The 18,664-nt window shown below is 39.9% G+C and overlaps 1 protein-coding gene and 1 long non-coding RNA gene across 5 annotated transcripts in view; one reads left to right on the forward strand and one right to left on the reverse strand.

The window, feature by feature from the left end:
* The window catches only part of inhbb (inhibin subunit beta B), a 42,322-nt gene extending 37,979 nt beyond the window's left edge, over positions 1–4,343 (forward strand). For all 3 annotated transcript variants that reach the window (XR_014125392.1, XR_014125391.1, XR_014125394.1), the window contains 2 exons: positions 2,501–2,577; positions 3,398–4,343. The gene's annotated coding sequence lies outside the window, so the exon portion shown is untranslated. The remainder of the gene's footprint in view (positions 1–2,500; positions 2,578–3,397) is intronic.
* The window catches only part of LOC113592192 (uncharacterized), a 55,917-nt gene extending 42,387 nt beyond the window's left edge, over positions 1–13,530 (reverse strand). Inside the window, exons 1-3 of one of the 2 annotated variants that reach the window (XR_014125396.1) lie at positions 13,361–13,530; positions 10,303–10,459; positions 7,019–8,700 (exon numbers count right to left, since the gene is read on the reverse strand). This is a non-coding gene — a long non-coding RNA (uncharacterized LOC113592192). Of the gene's footprint in view, positions 1–7,018; positions 8,701–10,302; positions 10,460–13,360 lie in introns of those variants that run through there. The other variant, XR_014125397.1, reaches the window with a different exon arrangement.
* Positions 13,531–18,664: the final 5,134 nt, after the last annotated feature.

Here is an 18,664-nt window from a genome sequence, read left to right on the forward strand (position 1 = left end):
TCATGCAGTGTAAGCCTTATACCTTTATAGAAGTTCTTAGTCTGGGAGACTAGAAACATTACTTAGAATGCTTAGTTTACATGACAACCATTTTTTTGAAAAAAACAAAACAAAACAAAACACTGAAAAAATACCTGGAGACAAAAAAAAAGATTTCAAGTACAACTCAAGCTGCAAGTAAGCAGCTAGCTAAGAGTGAAGCATGTACACAGAAATGTTACTGTGAATATTTCCATGCGTTTTCTTCCTACACTATGCCTTGCAATATTTGTATTGTGGCTGAAAATAGGATAATGGGTGCAGTTGAAGGGGGCCTTTGGATCTGGGGCTTTTTCCAGTTCTTTGTGAATTACATTGTACCACTAATCCTCACCTGACAACCCCTTGCCCTCCCCTCTGAGTGATTTCAATCCAGGAAAAAAAAATATTTTAAGGGATAAATTTGCTTCAACTTTGTTGATCTCTCAGGGTATCACATCATACCTGGGTCAGCATAGGTGGTTAGTATCACTGGTAAATGCAGCAAATGTAAATGCAGCAAAGTTAACTTAGGCCTTCCAGTGATATTGGCACAGCAAGTACCTGGTAAGCACTTTAATTTTATTGGTACAAGTACCAAAGTGGCAACACCACATGCTACATTTCATTTTCCGCACATGCATACTTTCACTCCACTGAGGTATGTTGCTGCTTCTATTTGTTTGTTTGAAAACAGGACAAATGAGTCAGATGGTTACTGCCTGCTAACAAGACTACCTAGTACTAGCTGAAAAGATGACATCAATCAGGGATGCAGCATTAGTGTAACATAGCTAACTACATTTCTCAGAAGTATGAAACATAGCTAAGCTGGTTGAGCAGGTAGAGTGAGGTGCTAGTAGCACCAAGGCCATGGGTTCACTTTTCAAGAGAACAGATATCATCTATCACACTGACAAATATGTCACTCTGGATAAGAGTGTCTGCCAAATGTTGCAGCTTAGCTACCTATATTTTTAAAGTAGCTCGCCCATTGCTGTCACACTTTAAGCCCTTATTCTCGTCAAGGACGCTTAGAAGAAAGCAGTACATAGTAGTGCAGACACGGACTGACATTCAGATCCCAGTGGTACCACTCATAGCTGCGGGTCCCCAAGGACACGTTTGGCCAAGCCACGTTCTTAATCAAATGGAAAGACAACAAGGACCCGCATTCCCGCATCACTATGCATCACGCCCATCATTTACATTTATGGTACTTAGCAGACCCCCTTATCCAGAGCGACTTACAAAAGTGCTTTGGGGCCTGCACAGAAAATGTATCCTTAGCTAGTACAAATAGGTTAGGGTCTAAAAATACTCTTCATCTCAAATATTGCCATTTTGTATGCGAGATGTTCTCTTTGCATCAACAGAAAGAAATTATCGTGAAAACATGCAGTGAGCATGTTAAATTGATCAAATGACCTCCTAGAGTCACTCAACAAACTAACAAAGAATGCATAAAATAAATAATGCAGATCATCTATTCATTAAATGTTACCTTGCTACTAAATCTAGTATTTTATATTATAATTGATATATTCAACCTATTTCCCTGTTTTGGATGAATATCATATTTTGATTCTAATCTAATGGTTAACAGTAACAAATTTTGAAATTTTAAAAGATTTTATCTAATGCATATAGCGATTTCAGTCACATAAGGTTCCCAATGAGATATAATTGAAATTACATACTGGGAATCCTACACACACATGCAGCATACAAACGCTTGAAGGATTAATTTAGTCTGGGACCCCAGCACAGCAGTACACCATGCTTAGTTGGAGTGAAAGGTTGGGAGGCTCTTATGAGATTAATTGCCGCAACATTAAGCTATTAAAACCTTATCTCTGATAAATCATTTAGGGGAAGTCTTGAATTTATTCGTGCTGAATAAGGAAGACTAAGTCCCGATTAGTAGCCTTTGACTCCATCAGATAGGATTCAATTTAGTCTAAAAGGGCACTGTGGACAGGACAGCCCACTTAAGAGGCCTGTGGTTTTCTTGATTAGCTGTGTCCTTCCTGATACCAACGGATATCCTGCTGCCTTTCAGTAAACCAAAGCTCTCTCACTAACCAACAGAGACACAAATCCTATTTTTTTTTCTTTTGGAATCTTGATTCTGTTCCCTACACAGTTTCCATAAAGAGAGAAGTCAATTTGGTACTGGCAATGTACCAGAATACCCACTTGTAACCTACATTTCTGACTCCAATTAGGGCCATCAAAGTTAAATATGAAATTCACTACCACTGGGAATAAACACATGTTCATCAGAACCACATGGAACACTTCAGCACTCATCAACTCACTTAGGTTTCTTAACGGCAAAAATGAAATGACGAAACGTGATCTCTCTATATAATTCAGATTAATAGGCTAGCTTCCTCTTTCAGAAGTTTTTTGATTGCTTAATCATTTGCAGACCCATTTGAATTGGATAACTTCAGCTGTAATTTGTATTTCCATGCAGTTACTGGACCTTATCATGGAGAAAATGGAACCAAATAGAAGATCAGTAATCTACAAAAGATGAGCTACACATTGACAGTGAGGTCTAACTCTATATTATGCTTATATTTTGTGACCCTAGCTATATATCAATATAATATATCAGGTCTGGAGTCACAAGGGACTTCATGTCACCTTGATCTCCTCAATAGACTCATTGGAAGTTATCTAGAGGGTGTAGATCCAATTCCTGCCTTTGCCAAGTTATCCCGAGGTCGGCAACCTTGAAAACATCAGCACTTATTAGCCCACTTATGCTTCTCAGCATGTGAAACCCCACAGCCCAAAAAAAAAAGAACCAGCCAGTCAAATTCTCTTTTTGAACCTATCACTGCAAGTCAGAGCGATGAATGTATCTTTCCTCAGTCAGTTTGGTCTGTGGGCATATTTTTTATAATTTATTTTCTACCAGACTAGTGGTTATATATTTGTATATTTCAAGGAGTTCGGCTTGGATAGCCAACTTTTTAAGTTACTTCTGAGCCATTCATAATAATTAAAAAGTAAACTGTGACCAAAACTGCTGATGTGTATCTCAGAGTAGTCTCATACATTACGAATCAGCTCGAGAGCTTCAGTGAGAAGCAGAAGGTCTGTGAGGGGATTCTTTTCTGCAAACTGCAGCATCAACACACTACTGTTACACTAACACTGGCTAAGATAAAAGTTATTGTCTCTGCAATATCCAAATTCTTTGGCATTGACAGAGGCACATACAGAAAAAAGGGCAATGATACTGCAAACAATGCAACATATTTCTACTCCATCACAGGCATTCCAGTTCATTGTAAACCTTTCCTTGTACTCAGATGTAGACACAATCACCATCTTACCTTTCTTGTCTTTTTCTTTAATGAAGATGAAACAATGCCTTCATCATGAAGGTGTTTTGTGAGCTGACAAGAGGAACGAAGCAAGCTAACACATGAGTGCAGTAACTTGGCGTTAACATCATGTCTGATAGTGCGGGCTGGTTTTGGAAGGCAGATTATGTTCATATTCTTTGGCAATGACAAACAAAGCAGTGTTTGTGAAATGGACTGAGTCATAGCCACAAGATAATTAGAGATAGGACAAACGTTTACATTTTTATCAGGGGGAATTTCAAAGCTATCAAACAAAGCACAATGTGGATATCTGATATTCTCGGTATGTATACTATCAGTGTATTCATGCATGGAGCACCTATAGAGATGCAACAAGCGGGGAAAAAAAATATGCTATTGCAATTAATACATTTTTATATATAATTTGCTGAATATTTATTCATTATTAAAGAATTTGATGTCTGTGTAATAAGAATACATTAATGTTGCTTATCATTTACAAAAATATGCCTTTATGTGTCAACAAAATCTAAGATTAATAGAAATGTTGAAGGGTCAAAGTATCAGTGATCTGTAAGGCTAAAAATATTCCATAGCTTGGTGACAGAGTATCTCTTACCAGTACTGAGTGCCAATTTTGAGTTTCAGTACACACACACACACACACACACACACACACACACACACACACACACACACACACACACACACAGAAACACACACACACACACACACACAGAAACACACACACACACACACACACACTTACTTTCTGACATGCTCCAGATGTGTCAGCATCAAATTACATCTCTGAGCTGTGGTGGCTGATCATTGTAGAGACTAAACTGTTCTGGCTGTGCTGGTTTCATAAAAATTATATGAGCAGAGGCATGACATTTGACATAGATTACAATGTTGACCTTAAAAACTCCTGTCATCAGTTAATCCATCTAGCACACACTTTTTTTGTTTGTTTGGTTGTTTCAGTAACTATTACTAAATAAACCACCTTTGGAAGTAATTTACAAGTTGTGTTGTCTTGAAACAATGTATGTGAAAATGTTTCATCTATAGGTGGTCAGACAAAGGGTTAAATTCACTGTTTCTCAAATATGTTTTTTAAAAGTTACATGATACATATTCTCTGTGAGGTAAACACTGTGTAGGGCCTTCCCAGATGTTAGCAGCTCTCACTACAAATGAGACAAGCGACACACACATAAATGCACACACACACACACACACACACACAAACAAATGCACACACATAGATACCCACATGCAAACAGAGACACAAACAATACACAAAAATAGAACATTACAGAAAAATCTGTAAAAATAATACAGACACCAATGACATGCCACTTTGTAGAGCATGTGACAAATATTCCCACATTTTACAAGCAGAACTGTGGGCTCATGTCCTTCTGAACTTTGTTGGGTTTAAGAAGCTTCACTTTTATAGTTCAAGTAATAAACAGAAGCCTTTAGTTTTTATTTGATGCAGCAGAGTAAAGATTACATTTAGAACCATGCAATTTGTTTTCCCAAGTAGATTTAGTCCTTTCAAGTGTGGAAAAATATATTTTTTGTATATTCATAAGGGCACTGTTTCTAGTCTGGTAGCTTCAAATAAAAGGTGTTTGTGTAAGCAGATTTTCTATTGCTTTTAAATAAAACCAGGTTAGACCTTTTTATAGGTTTGTGGGGACTGATCCAAAACCCCTGTTTTTCACAGCCCCCTGATACATTTGGCAACAATGTACCCTCAGTCATCCTTTCTCCTTGGAAATGCCAGTATAATATTTTACAATTCCAACACATGGCCTGGGTAGTACACTCTAAACCAGAAGAAACATAGTACACCCACTCTTCAAACTGCAGCAGAAGAAAACAAAAAGCATACACAGCTCCTTGTCATACGTGAGAACCCTTGCATTCTGAATCCCACAGTAAGGAACCACAGGCCATTTTAACCTGAATTAAGCTGAATTATTTATTTGGACTTGTCTGTAGTGCTTTTCTTCATGACTACAGACTGCTCTTTTCCCTGGACACCAAAGTGCCTTCTTTTTGTACACAACCCAGTCTTGTATCCATGTGCCTAGGTGCACAGGAGCTAAACTGCTGTCAAGGCATTAGTAGCAGAAGCTCAGAGGCCCTACATTGTTTGCTTTCACAGGGCTGCACTTGCCTCAGTAAAATTTTGTTCGTTTCTCTTTTTTTTTTTTTTTTTGACATGTGAGAATGGTGCCAGACATTAAATATTTAACAGCTCCCAGGCCATTTGCGCTTGCTGCGTGTGAGTGTGTGCTCTGGGTACCGATGCTGAGGCCCACCGTGCATGGCTAGCTCACAGCCGGTGCTCCTGCAGGCATGACTCAGCCAGTCCTGTGTGCTTCGTGACAGCCTCTGCCACCACCACACACCATTCGAGGGCCTCGGGCCCCAGGCCCAGGGGGACGCGGCACGCCTACATGTTGTGCCACTGTTTTGACTAGAAATCAATGGCGGGGGAGGTCACAGACTCAAACCCAGCCCACAGCAGTACTGACAGGAGGACAGGTTCGAGGGATCTTTACCTCTGAACATATGAACAGACAGTGAAAGACAAGTTTGACAATGGCTAGCTGAGCCCCTAGTGCTCCCAACAGTTTTTGTGTTTAAGACCGTACAAGATGTACACATACACAAACGCTATTATTGAAAAGTAGGCAGTATCATTTATAATATGTAATAATAGCATTATACCCTCATTACACGTTACGTTTAGAAGGAAAAAAAAGGGTTTTGTGCTGTCTTTGTAGGATACACATATAAATAACAATATTTTTCTGCTTAACCTTTGAACATCTATTCTGTTTGGGTTTGGTGATGTCCTTTGATTTATCTTTTAATTTATTTTATGACATATGATTTATGATAATATTTCAACAAGTTCTAAAGTGTCATATATAGTAGCACTTTTAGGTACCAAGCATGCCCTGAGGTGTGTAGATCAGAACCTCTGTTCTGTTATATAATCTCTAGATATTATGCCCTACCAATTTAGAGATCATCTCCAACACATCCCCAAAAAAAGAAAATGTCACCTATGATTAAAAACCAGGGAATGTCTTTGTTTCTAAGGTGAGTACAAAATCTGATCAAAAAGTACAAATATGTTTGTGGATAGGCAGAACTCGCTGAGCAGGGCAGTGAACTATCCCACATTCCAGTGTAAAGACCGGGCGTTACACAAAGGAACATTGCAATTGCGGTGCAGTCTCCAAATGGTTGAGAAATATCCAAGGCTTTGATGTTGTTTCCTGCTCTAAGGCAGTTCCCCTTCTGTTAAGATCAATTTGGGAGACAATCCAGCTGATCCCAGTTCTAACCCAACCACCCCCTCTCAGTTACTCTAACAGCTTGGCTTTTCCCCACATTGCCAAAACACTAAAGAAAAGATATAATATTTAAAATTCCTTTGCTAGATAATAATAAACATATATTTTCTAAATTATATACTGCATAATCTTACCTTTTCCTAGTACTTCCATTAGTTTTTCACAGTCGAGTGGTGTGTTTATAGGGTGATGTGCTGTTTCTTTCACTCACAGCTCTCCAGGTATTGGATTAGTGAGTCAGATATCTGTTCATAAGGATTCAGAATTTGTAGAAAATGTCCCTGAAGTGAAGTATTAAGTGAGGTATGAAGAGACAGATGTGTGTTTTAAAATATGAAGGAGAAATTGAAAGTAAAGGAGGAAGCTAAAGTCACTTCTAATGTCATCTCTTCCAGATGACCTGAAGCAAAATCATAACAAGTTTCATGCATGGGTGTAAAAGAATAAATAAGAGGGTAATTTAAATATTCATTTATTATTAATAATAAATAGGATTGATTTTGTATATTTATTATTAATTTATAGCCACACAAAAACAATACATATCTATTTGATTTTATGGTTATACACAGCTACGTCTGGTCATTTAAAAAAAAAAAAATGTAAAAAATCAACTGATCTTTACCAGGCCATTAAATGTCCTAACACACAGGATCAGCCTCTGCCTGTTATCTGAGACTGTATTTGCCTAATTTGGTGATGATGTGACAGTTATGCCCTGATCATATCGCTTTTAGGCATGCTTAAACATATGATGTAACTTAATATTTTAATTCAGCAGTTACTAACCTCCCTATAAATAACTTTGCAAGTTTACTTATTTTGGCTAGAATATGATTGGCAACGGATAGCCCTTAAATTCTTTAACTTGCAAAGTCTTGCAGAACTCCACATATATGAATGATTTACGTGGAGATGATACAAGGGCTTTTTTTTTTTTTTGTCTGAGCTGATCCTATGTATTTTGGGTGCAATAAAAGCTTTTTAAACATTGTGACAGAAAGTTAAACTGAATTGCTAATGGGTCCTATTTCATGTACTGAAGCCATTTAATGCTCTCTCTACTGTCCGGATTTTAACAAATTTTAGAGAGAATGACTTGTGCCCTGTTTACCTCATATGGCTTGTTCTTTCATGCCACTTTAACAAGAATACACTATATTTGTCATCTGGGCTGTCAACAGGCAATTATAACCTTCTAGATCCATCTTTGATGTCTACTGTTAGGTCTTTTAAGTTATAATAATAAGCTCAATATTGGCTTATCATCCATGTCTGTCATTTTGGCAGGAGAAAGAACTTTAATTTGATATGAATATCTGGCTTTTTTGTTTGTTTGTTTGTTTGTTTTTTTGCTGAGAAAAAGTCACTTAAGCTGCTCTGGATCCAAACACTCGAATGTTGTTTGTGAAAAGGGCCTTTGGAAAGCAGAACAAAAGTGCATCCCAGCTTGTGGCCATAAGGCCGATGACAGCAGAGGGAGACGACACTCACGTTCCCAACACTCACAAATCGGCTAACTGGCAGTCATAATATGTAACGCTTATTAACAATAGTTCAGAACATTCACACTCCACTGAAGTATAACATGTCAAAATGAATCAACCATTTTGTAAACAATATTTTCTTTTGTACTTTAATGCAACTACATACTAAAATGAATTCTATGAATATTTTGTCGACAACAAGACAGCAGAATGACTGAATTAGCTTTAACACTGTCAAAATCATAAAACTCATTCTGTTATTTTCAAATGCTTTAACATGCATTATCATCATACTGTAGTTAGGCTATAAGAACACATGTATTAAAAGACACAAGAAACACACACAAACTCGCTCACCCACCCACCCACACACACGTTTAAAAACACACATGCACAGCATGGTGACAGCATGGCATAACACGTTGAGGAGTGTGTGAAGCTTCTGTGAAAGCTTCACGCCAGCTGCACACATCAAGGAGAAGAGGGAAAAAGAAAAGGGGAGAGAGAGAGAGAGAGAGAGAGAGAGAGAGAGAGAGAGAGAGAGAGAGAGAGAGAGTTTTTAAGGGGTGGGCTGGGGTTGAGGTGGCTTCCAAGGGTCCCAGCTGTCTGGGTGTCAGGGTTAGTGGGACTTGGAAGCTGGGAGATAATCAGCTTTATTAGCGCCTCTTAAACCAATTTAGCAGCCGACTAAAGGGGCTCAGACAGCCCAGCTGTCCACACCAGTCCTGTGCCTGCTCGTCTGTGCCCTGTTCCACTTCATTCAGCACCACCACACAAGCAGCCCCCTCAGCTCCAGATCAACATCTAGATTCATAGTGTGCCATATATTCTTATAACATTGATTATTTTGATCAATAAATCAGAATCTTTGGATGTTGGTAGTAAGCTTACATAACAGGAGTACTGCTAGCGGGGGTGAGTTTCCACAGTATAATATTCATTTTTTTACCATGACATTGTAAAAGTGGTAGTAAAGATGTGAAAATGAACTCCTCCTGATTTTAAATGTTTCTGAAAATATTCAAATAGAAAAACAGAAACCAGAGCAAATCAACTGATATTAAGTACTTTGCAGTAGTTGAACATTTTAACTATAAATGTATCCTTTAATGGGTATAAGACCACTAACAATATGGTTTAGGAACTTTTCAGCTATGTGGGTTAGAGCATGCAATTCATGTGCTATTAAGAAACAACTTTATAAAAGGAACTTTATAAAAGGAATTCTAAGATCTATATTTGTACTGAAGGCTGTAAAATCTTTGAGCATAAAATGCAGATAGCCAGGTAAGAACACATTAGTTAATATGTTTTCAGCCAGGACTACAGTGAATATGATAATCACACTGACAATGTCATGGATCTTGGAAACAACAAAGAGGAACAGATAGGTATGAAGGCCTTACACAGTGAGGGTAGCCCCATCTTAGAGAAGCTGAGTTTTAAGCAGTCCAGTGAAGTGCTGTACCAGACAGATCTAGTCTCATCTAAATCTTTTTCCAGTACAGTCCAGTGAAGTGCTGTACCAGACAGATCTAGTCTCATCTAAATCTTTTTCCAGTACAGTCCAGTGAAGCGCTGTACCAGACAGATCTAGTCTCATCTAAATCACTTTCCGGTACAGTCCAGTGAAGCACTGTGCCAGACAGATCAAGTCTTATCTAAATCACTTTACGGTCACCAGGAGAGATTACCTTTTACCATCTCCCTCTCAGTCACAACACTCTAAAAGGCTGCATCCTTCTTCCTGATGGGAGAATCAGGCTACTTAATATGTGTTTTAAAATCCTGCTGGAAGCAGAATGAGGTACAAAACACAGGCTGTTGCTGCCATAATTTCACTGATGAGAACAGAAGGCTGAAATATCTGAGATCCCAACTGTTATGATTACACGAAACTCAATGTGGGCTGAATTTTGAAATACCTTCGAAAAAGTCCTTCTAATTTGCTCAGCCAATTCAATGTATAGCTAATGAACAACAACAACAAAGTGCCTATGCTCATAGCATGATAAGACAGAGACAGTGAATTTAAGATCGTTGACGGCTATATGGCTAACATACCTGAACATAAAGGTTTGGATCCATAATGACACACATCCATTTCCAAGTGTAGCCAGTTTAATTCTATGAATCTGTGTTACCGTCACATGGTTCAGTTTGTAAGTGCTTGGACAGGGATTCAGTTCCTGTTGTTGTGGTGCACTCTAGCAGCCTGGATCTGAAACAGAGTGATGAATGTGAAGTTAAAGTGCTAACCAGCACCTATCATGGGAACATACATCCATATAGAATGAACCATGCTGGAACTTGAAATGCAATCCTGGTATGCACAGTCAATTTTAGGGGAGATCAGAAGTATATGGACAGTTTTCTGATAGTAGTTTCATGTCCAGATGTGCATCATTAAATTATTAGTTCAAACACATGAGCCTTAACAAATGTCCTCGAGTTAAATCTTGAGCTAGTATTTGTATTTCTGAAGTGGTCTCCTGCATTTTAGCAACTACATATTAGGAAAGATTTGACAAATTATAACAGGTCAGGAGAAGGGGGATACGAATATGAAAATCAAATTTGTTTGTACATTTTAAAGGAGCAGCAATACACTGAGAAGCCAAACAATAACAAATAACCTGGCAGCCCACAGTTGCAGAGTACCAAAGAATGCTTTTATTCATGAATAAATAAAGGACACACATAGTCAGTGAGGTGAAGCACCCTACTTGAGATCTAATACCGCCTCCTTGAATGCTTAGATTACTAAATGTGTGTGAGTGAGTGAGCTACAGGCCAGGCCCGCGAGGTGCTTCACACCTAAAAGGTGTTGAGCACATCAAGAACATTATTGGGTGTATATGCACAGATACATAAAGACTACCATAACGACAAGAAAACACAAGCAAAACCTCTGAGGGCTTACCATACGATTCTAAGTGCTGTTAAGTGTCATAAGTTGAAAATCCAGGTTATAGTGTGCTAAAAAGTAGAGTTCAAAATCACACAATGTGGTGCACACTTCATTGTTATACAATCACAATTTGTCAAATTAGTCCAAAGCTAGGGTGGATTCCTGTCATATGGAGCTCTTGAGTAACATTTTGCTATGATATAATTTGACTGTGAAACCGTGGAGTTAATGTGGTAGGATTTCCCTTAAGGGCCAGGATAAGGCCTGACTGGCAGCAGCCACTCCTCTGTGGTAAATGGCTTCATAATAAGAAACATGCATTGTGTACTTAAACATTCATTTAAAGGTGCTGCCCATACCCCAAAACCAGAGAGATTTATCAAGGACATCTGAAAGGATTCTGGGGCATCAGAGTTTACTTACGCCTAGGAGAATTTAGACAAAGAGACTTCTTTCCCAAAAAACTTCACATTTATCTGAGCCTCACTTGCTCGCCTTGCGCTTTTTTGTTTTGTTTTGTTTTGTTTTTTTGAACCAGAAACAGGTTTTTTTCTCATATTTCAGGGACAATTTTTTAAGTGACTTTGAAATATGTTTATGTACCAGAAGATTAAAAATGCTCTTTATGTACTGGATGGATTTAAATGCATTGGCACAGCTAAATATTAGCAATGGTAAAGGAAGGTTTGCACAAGGACAGAAATACAAGGGCAAGGTATTGTACAGTGTTGTATAAAGGGTTAGAAGTGTGAGCCCTTTTTTTTTTTTTTTTTTTTTACCTGTGATAGTACCTTTGTAAGAATATGAATGCTCATTATATGACGTTTTAGCATGATGCTGATTTATCTAAGATACTGTCAATATTTCCTCCTATGAATAAATCCTATTATAGTGATATAATATTCTGACGTGTTATCTATAAAGAAAGTGGCAAATGCATCATAAAGAGATTAGATAATCAGTTCCCGCAGTCTCACACTGTGTCCTTCAGTAATGAGGTTGTAGGGGTATTCAGGATGTCGTGGGACTTCCATCGTGGGACATCCATGTGCAGTGCTCCATGCTGGGTGACCTGGCTGAACACAGCGTTAGCTTGCCACATGTGTTGGGCTGACCTGATGGAGTCCTCCTGACCCAGCCACTGTTTAAGCCATGTCAACCTGCACGGCGTGCCAGTCCGGTGTGTGTGAGCCCACTCAGAGGGAAAACAGAGCTCAGGTCTGTTGGGCCAAATCCAACTTAATCCCCTGTTTAATGTTGTTTAAACAGCCTCCACCAATGTTAACTGGGCTGCTTAACAAGTCTGAAAGGGAGGCATTTACCTCATGCAAAAACAGGCACAGAAGGCCCGGGGGGGGTGGGGGGCGGTGGTCATCCACAGCGCCATTTCATGTGAGCGAGAAAGCAGGCATTCGTACCCTTGTACAAAGCCACAATTCTTCCTCTGTGTGTTAGCCCTTTTCAGGGCTTGCATTGTTTCCTTAAGATAAGAGGTGTGGTTGACGAACACTCGTGTGCCATCTTATGACGTTTTCCCCCCAGGACGGTTGTAACTGATATCAGGCTCTGGTGCACTCGTATGCTTGTCGCCCAAGTGGTGAAGAAAGAGGCGAGATTCTGTTTGCTAAAGCAAGCGTTCATGAGCTGGATCATGGACTGTTGAAGGACATTTGCCAGCATGCGTGGTAGGCCTTCACATGCGTGTCATGCACATGTATGCTTGTCCAAAGGCAGGGCATGTCACCAGGGTCCGCCTGCATTTATGGTCGTTTGCTGTGGTGGCTCGGCAGGAAGCCTGATAGTGGAGAATTAGAGGAGCGGCACATAAACGCGTGGAGCAGGCAAACACAACTGCTGGGCTGGGCTGTGCACTCTACCTCAGGGGCTTGAATGATTTACAACTCCCCTCAGCTGTATTAGAAACAGCCCCTTTGCTATAATGAGTTTCTGACACCAAGCATGTTTGTACAGTGTTTTCTTTTATTTCAGGGGCATGACATGCTGATTGCAGAAATTAGAACTATATTCACTCTCTGCCTAAACACACTCCTTCGCTTCCCGGAAGGGAAAAAAATGAAAGAAACAAAATAGGGAACAACAGCAAGCCTGCTAACTGCCATATGCCATAAAAAGCAAAACCACCAGAATGCCTAGTAGGCTTTTAATATAAATCTTAAGAAATACAGTATATCATGTATAATAGCCTCTTACCTTGTCATCTTCTCAAGAACAGACTTCTCTTGATTCCTTATTATGTGAGCCATCCACAAACTTTGTTACATGATCCACAGGTTCAGGGGCATTGCATCTTAAAATTTAATTCGTATTTTAATTCCTGTGGAATTATCCTGTTTTGCAGTTCTCTCATTGACTTACTGAGACTGTAGCACAGCTCATTATGCCCTATTGGCCCTTAGACATTGGTTCCTGCTGACTACTGGGAATGGACCAATGGCAAAGGACTGTGTCAGGTTGGTTCGGGCCAGCTAGTGAGACAGGCAGATGGCATTTGGTACACCCCACCAGCAGTCATTCAGGTCTGTCACTCAAGTCAAATCGCTCGGTCGGGACTGCGATGACTTTACAGACCCCTGACATATTGTTAGGCCTTGATAATTATCTAGAGGATGACAAGACAAGTACTTACATTTACAATGATGATTACATCACAGCTTTAAAGTTATAGTTACAAAGTTTACAGGTATGGCTTTACAGTTTTTTATAGCTACAAGCGGCCTTGCAAGCAATATTAATATTAGTCTATGTTTGCATTCCTAGATATTCTTTGAAATGGACAAAAGGGCATGTCTTAATTAACACATCTCATTTTCGTACATTTACAAACACAAAATGTTCAAACACTGCAGTATTTTCATCTTTCTAAATATTTAATGGTACACACAGTCCAAATTATGACATGGAACAGTGATGTCTGTTCAGATTTATGAGCAGGTGTAGGAGGAACTGCATGGAAAGAAAACAAATGATACAGTGGAGGAAAGCCACTCTTATACTGAATATAAACAATAAGTAGGACACTCCTGAACAGTCAGTTCAAAGTATTAAGTTCAAACTGATGCTTAACTGGATGCAGCCAGAGGTCACTCCACACAGCCTGTCCCCTAATGACTGTTCCTACATAATCCTGCCTCTCAACTTAATACTACTTATGTGTCATTTGGACGAATCCCATGCAAGCGTGTCGCCCACATGCCTAACCAAAACAAACAAGCGTGAGGCCAGGCTCACCTGAGCACACACCTCTTAAAGAAGCAGGGCTTACGCCCAGCCAGGGCACAGGCATCATGCACCCACTTCACTGCTCCACGGGTTGCCCAGCATCAGAGAGACGGAGCCCCGGAACAAGGTGATCGGCGGGCTACTAAGGGCAGTGCCCTGGAGGCACCACAGTTTGGTTATAATTCAGCAGTTAAAGGAGCAATTCCTGAAATTACATTCCCTTCGCTCCAGGCACTCCTGTGTCAAACTTCCATTATCACCCCGCCTTTTTCCAGTATCCTTCGCTTGGCTTAGTAAACGAACACCATATGGACACTCCAGAGAGACCTGTGGGAAACAGGAATTGTGAAAGAGGGAGGCATTAGATGACAGGTCCACTATTGTGACCATATGCAGAAGAAAAAAAAATCCTGAGTTTAGCTGAAAGAGAGACAGCCGACTGGTCGGCCTGCATCAAAATGAATGATACTCTCAGCCATAAGGTGAGCATTGAAGGCCTTGTGTGTTGGTTGGACATTCATTTTGTCCTATTTATACTTGAACTGATTACAGAACATGTATCTACTGAGGCTAAGAATGTCTTAGGCAAACCTTAGAATGTTACGCTTGTGGGGAAATGAGGTTAGAAAGTTGTTCTTCTGTGAAATGCTTACCGTCCTAGTGCACTGCACAGTCTGAATGGTGCATAAGGCTAAGTTCTCTACAGGGAACACGAATTCGCTGTTGTTCCCGATGTCTCGTAAGGTACACACTGTCCTGCCCTCATGGGACACCTTGAGGCATCAACAAATAGAAAGCAAAATCAGAGCAACAATAAGCCACACCAGCCAGCACGATGCAGTCCCTGATGGGCCGCCTCAAATCAATGGCTTCACAAGGGTTCGTGGCTGAAAGCGATACTGTCCATCCTCAAGGGAGGTAATGCACCCTAGCTGGATTCCCCTCTCCCGGGAAATCACATTGCTTTGAAATCTGAAAAATGTTGCCCATCATATCTCACCTTCAGAACAAAGGGCTTGTAATGCCGGTGTTATTGATATGGCGTGAGCAGGGGGGGGTCACAATAGGGTTGTTAGGAAAATACATGCCATATTGGGTATAGGTGGAGCACTGCTTTGTCATGCACAGACCTTTTGCCCTAGCGTACCACAAAAGCAGCTAGAGTGTAAATAGAAATGTAGAAAGCTACGTGCTAATTTGCGTTCACCCCAAGGGGGAAGGCACAGCCAATGGAAATGGCTGTAACTCTGTGGAAAAATACCTTAGTGTTAACCTATTATCAACAATACAGCTAATAGATAGCCAGCCGTTGGCAGTTCTCCAATAACCTCTCCAGTTTACAAATAAAGCTGTCATACTCCCATCAGTAGTCTGCAAGTTTGACATTTAAAACTAATGAAATGTTCCCATGTGACTTGACATGCCAATTAAATGCATTAGACAAACGTGGGGACAGAAAATCTCAGGCTATAAAAACTGAGCAAGGTTTGCCTTTGGAAAAAGTAAATGTTTAGGTAATGTCTGTTCTCAACCAGAGAAAACAGAGCGAACAAGAATTTGTCATATGCTCGTTTGGAGCGTTTTAAATAAGGAATGTTAGAACAGTGTTCTAAAACCAGAAAAAAAAGGTTTGAACATATACTGGTACATTGATGAACATCACTTTATTCCACTTAAACATTTTTGATTGTTGATAAAACACAGTTTGGAAGATTATATATGATTATTTGTCTTTATAACTCTATGATACATCATCCACAGTAACCATTTTTTTCTGAAACAAATGAAATCTGTCAGTAGCTAGACCTAATATGACTTGCCTTACACTGCAGTGAAAACATGTCTAACATTTCCTTGAACAATTCCTTCTCAACAAGTCTGAATTAACACCCAACCAACCAATCAACCGATGAATCAATCGATTGATCAATAAAACAAAAAGAGGTGTAACCATGTGTTCCATAAACACATATCCTGGTTAACTCCTGCTGCAGTATGCCTTTGGTGCAGATACCAGGTCATTATCTGGCTCATGATGTGTGGTTTTAATGGAGGCTTTTGCTTTCAGTGATATTAATCTATTGTTGAAGAAAGAGGGCTGGATGTGGTTACTGCCTCACTCAACATTAACTTATGTGAGCATGGAAGGGGCCCTGGAAAACACTGGATCTAGATTTCAGTATAATTTTTCATAGGATTGCATTACATTCCCTGTGATTAAACTAATGGCCATAGCACACTGTATGGCCTTGGTCGACAATGCAGACAATGCATGTTCTAGGCCTTGAGCTTTTGGCACTGCCAGGCTAGCAATAACGTACATGTCCTGTCTTCATTGATCCTTGTATCCCTTAATTTTCCAAACAAATGAAAGGTTATTTAATGCCACTCGACTTGTTTAACAAGTCTAGTTTTTCACTCTACTCGTTCAACACCTAGCATCTAACTTACCTGTGGCACAGCAGACTTAATATGACCTGATTATAGTTAGAAAGCCTGACAGAAAACAAACTGCACATCCTCTGTTATGATTAAAGGTGGCCCACAGTGACAAGATGAATGGGAGATGCTGGTAAGGTGAAACAGCGATGGCAACAGGCTTTAGGTCACTCTCCATCCAGTTTACGGCTCGTGTTTGCAGCAGGTATGCTGCAGGTATTCAGCCTAAAATTAGGTTGCCCCTTATGTTTGTTTAATTTCCATCAGGTTATTCTTTAGGTTATTAAAAGATGTATGTGTTCAAGTACAGGGCCACAGTATATAATCAGGCCTGATTTTGCACACCAATGAAATAAAAACAATAAGTTGGTGAAACCAGACACAAGCAATTTGGTGACTTGTGGGACAAAGATGTTTAGAATCTGTTTAGAGTTTCAGCGCATTCTATGAATCTGGTCTCTGAAACAGACAATAAATGTGTATTTTGTAAATCACCAACAAAAACCACGTCTCTCTCTCTTTCTCTTCTCTCTCATTCTCTCTCTCTCTCTCTCTCTCTCTCTCTCTCTCTCTCTATTTTTCTCTTTTTCAATCAAGCTAACTATATGACCCTCTTTCTAATTCAGTTGCCCCAGGTGCACAGTGAGTCTTTTGTTTGAATTATTGGTCAAATGCCCATTTCTCCACAATGCCCCAACACCATGCATGCATGCATGAGGGTTAGTAACATGAGAAGACACCTACCCACTGACAGGGTAGTCATTAACACATGGTGATTTGTTCAGGGGACCATTAAAAAACAAAACGTATTATTTCAAATGCAGTTAAACATCACTATAAGTAACATCACATAGAAATGGTAATGAGATATAATGTCACCACAAGGGTTTTTTTTTTGTTTGTGTCTTTGTTTTTGTGAATGATTTTCCTTGTATTGTTACATGTCCAAAACATAAAGGTCTTTGAACACGATTTCAGGGACTTTGAGCTTCATCAAGCTCACCTGTCAAAGAGGAAAATCTCCCCCATCCCCCATCATCTAACAACACAGCATCAAAGCAGCCTGAAAGCAGCAGAGCTGGAGAAAGCAATGGATGGCTAGCTCATTCTCTTAACCGTAAGGCCATGGAGGCTAACAAAAGAGAGAAGGGGAACCCACTGACCTCTTACCCTGTCTTCCCCTGCCTGCCAAATCTCCCACTGCAGTCAACATCAGCCCCTAAAGTCATGTGCAAGCCTTTGTAGTTTAAACTGAATGCAAAAAGCTTGAAGAACCAGTGTTAGTAATCACAGCAGAATCACAGCCTCTGGACCTCTTTAAGACCAGCAGACAAAATCTATCATTTGCAAGGGTTTCCACAAAGACCTAAAGTCATTTGGTTACAGACCAGAAGACATGGCCCTTGTAGGGCACACTTTTCATCCTATTTAGAGAAACCTAGTAAAGAAAGGATTTGAATAGGAAAATTACGGCTTTTCCATTGTGGACAATTATGTTATGCAGAATTACAAATGAGCTAGGATTTTGTATGCCACTTCCCATCATGCCCTTATTGTTCTTTACATAGAGAACCACGATGCACTGATGTGCTTTGGCCCCTTGACATGGCCAGTGCCAGGAGACCTTCGTTTCTTTATGCCCAGAATGAGTGATGCATATCCGCAGCCCAGCACATATCAAGATGAAGCCCTAACCTGTGGTCACTCATGCTTGACTCTGTTTGAACCAAGTCAGATAGTATTCAGAGAGTCATGTCAAACGCCATGTCATGTCAGTGTCAGACGAAGGCACGGCCCTTTATCAGAGCATCTGAAGCGGAAAGAGAAGTTCAAAAA

This window comes from Electrophorus electricus, chromosome 9 (genome assembly GCF_041902795.1).
Source record: "Electrophorus electricus isolate QZ-2024a chromosome 9, ASM4190279v1, whole genome shotgun sequence".
Taxonomy (NCBI): Eukaryota; Metazoa; Chordata; class Actinopteri; order Gymnotiformes; family Gymnotidae; genus Electrophorus; species Electrophorus electricus.